The following is a 2,903-nucleotide window of genomic DNA, read 5'->3' as shown; positions in this document are numbered from 1 at the left end:
ACATACACACACATGTGCACTCACGCCTCGTTTTTAGACAAAGCACAGTTTATTCAGTTGTAATAGCCACATTTTGAAATAATCTGTTGGTTTCCATAGACTGTTGTTAAACTTAATATAAAAGGAAAATAGTTATAAGTTATTGTATATATTATTATTGGATTGATATATTATGTGTGTATGTATACGTGTGTGTGTGTGTGTGTCTCTGATTCTAAATCAAACTGCCTTTACTTTTGGTTGGAGCTTTGTTTGGTTCATACTATACTTCCTTAATCTTATCGACATGAGCCAGGATTGATCAAGGTGCGCGGTTGTTGGTTAGCGGGTGCTCTGGCGTGGTCTTTATCTCTCCTCCTCCTCCTTTTTTTTGTTGTTGTTTTGTTTGTTACCATCTTGTAACACCTGTGGTAAACTTCGGCACTTAAATGATGTAAAACTCTTATTAAGATCAAGGTGCTCTAACCATTAAAAATTGATTGTTATTTTTGTAGGTCTGAATCATCGAGGGCTATTGCCCTTGCCTCTGTTTTCTCTGCTTATGTCGTCTGTGTGTTTCTTGTTCAAGGGGCCATCTTGCAAACACACTGCTCATTCATACCTGATCTGCATTTGTGGTGGAGTAGTTAGACATTTCACCATCACACTTGCTCGCAGATGACACGAGTTTGATTACCGTGCGGGGGAGAATTCTCACTGAGAATCTCCAGTCTTTCTGCTGGGATGTTGTATCCCTATGTTGAGTCGGTCCGTGGGTGGTTGGCGGGTGCTCTGGTGTGGTTTGCTTCTTCTTTCCTATCAAACATCTATCGTTTTTATCTCCCCTCCTTCTTTTTTGTGTTTGTTACTCTCTTGTTACACCTCTAATCTTCAGCACTTATATGACCTTATTGTGTTGCAAGTGCCGTAAAACACTAAAACTAAAAAACTGAGTCGGTCTGGGTTGGCCCTGACAGTCAGTCGTTGTCGAAGCTGGCCTGTTAAGCAATCTAAATTGTGTCAAATGGGCTGTAAAAGAACCTACAGTGTAAATGAACAAGGAATGAATAACGAACTAATACACATCAGATTTTGTCAGTTTTACAACTTTTGTAGTAGAATGAGACTGATGTGGTCTGACTAGTGGTAGTGGCTATCTTTGTTTTGTATTTAGCCAGGTGGTCTGGCTTTTTTTTTGTCTGTGGTGCACGTCCTTGACCTTGAACCGAAAGTATATATATCATGACCTTGGCTTTACCTTGTCCCTGACCTTGAAAGTTGAACAGAAAATGTGTCATGGCCTCTGTGGGCACACCTTCCTCTCTGAGCAATGAGCTTCTTGATATCTTTGTGTGTGTATGTTGACCTAGAGATGAGTACTGTAGTTTGACACTTCAGTCTGAACTGAGAGATGTGTTTGACCTTGAGCCCTACGTGCTGTGACCTTGACCTCATTGTGACTTGTGTGCTGGTAGTAGCGTGCCATGTCCAGCCCATGAAGTCTGTGGGGAGGAGCTCACTCATGCATTTTCTGTCATCACATTGTTGTTATTATAATTATTATAATTATTATTATTATGGCTAGCCATGCACTTACATCTAATTGTGAGGCAGCGTGGTGGAATCAGGCTCTCGTCAATTTTTGGGCATGTAGAGTTATGGGTATCATCTTCAAGCTTGTTCACTTGTCTTTATTTGGATGGGAAAAAAACCCATTTATCTTGAATGTAAGTCGAGATATTGGCGAGTGAATGAGGTGGGGGTCACCTGTTTTCAGAGGTAAAATTAGTGAGAAAATGGCCGCCAAAGATTAGTTATTTCCTTAGCTTGAGAGTCCGTGGTAACTGAAAGTTTACGTTTTTTGTGCCTTTAATCAATCAATGTCTTTCAGAAAAATCCACACAGAAATGAGTTCTTTAATGGGCCTGAAAGGTGTTGAGCCTAAAAATAAAAAGTTGATAAAACTTTACAAACCTGCGGAAAAATGCCAGTTTCTTCACTTTGATTATTTTGACGAGAGCCTGATTCCACCACGCTGCCTCACATTTATTATTATTCTAATCTCTCTCTCTCTTTTTTTTTCTTCTCACTGATAACTAACCTGTTTTTGTTTTGTTTTTTTCTGTTGTGTATGTTCGGTCTTGGGATGGATTTTTCTGTTTTTTGTTGTTTGTTGTTGGGTTGGTGTTTTTTTTGGTGATATATGTAAACTTTTTTTTTAATGGTTTTGTGATACGCATATTCTGTGTGTCAAAAATTGATGCCTTTTTTTTTTTTTGTGCCTATTCTTTTTTTCTTTTTTTTTTTTTCAAGTTGTTTTTTTTGGGGGGGTTAAAAAAAAACTTCTTTTTTTTTTTTTTTTGGTTCTCAGCCGGGGTTTGTTGAGGAGCTGTCATAAAAAGTTGGTTGACATTTTCTTTTTTGGAGAGGGGATTGTTAGGTTGGGGGGTTTTTTTGGGTTGTTTTTTTAGTTGTTTTTTTTTCCACTTTCACGCCAGGGGTTTGTCATCTTTTTGCGTGTATGAGAGAAAGTAGAGAGAGAAAGCCAGCATGTATGAGTATAATTATGTGTCTTTAATTATGTGTCATAACGTCGTCGTCGTCAGGATCTGTGTCATTGAGTATTGGTTGAGACTAACAACACTGCCCGAGAGAGGCTATGATGAACTTGTTACACGTACGCTTGTGACTTACTGAATAGTTATGATTATTATTACTATTATTATTACAATTATTACTACTATTACGATGATTATTAATATTGCAATTGGTATAGCCTCCTTGTTTGGGTGGCCGCGTAATAATAATTTACTATATTATTATAAACCTGTACATAGAAAGAAAGGATACACCTACTAGTTTTGCCACCTCATTACTTGGTATAACCTTCATCATGAGCTATTATTTCCCCTCCCCCCCCCTGT

The sequence above is a fragment of the Aplysia californica genome, unplaced genomic scaffold (assembly GCF_000002075.1).
Source record: "Aplysia californica isolate F4 #8 unplaced genomic scaffold, AplCal3.0 scaffold00328, whole genome shotgun sequence".
NCBI lineage: Eukaryota > Metazoa > Mollusca > Gastropoda > Aplysiida > Aplysiidae > Aplysia > Aplysia californica.
This window is presented reverse-complemented; position numbering follows the sequence as displayed.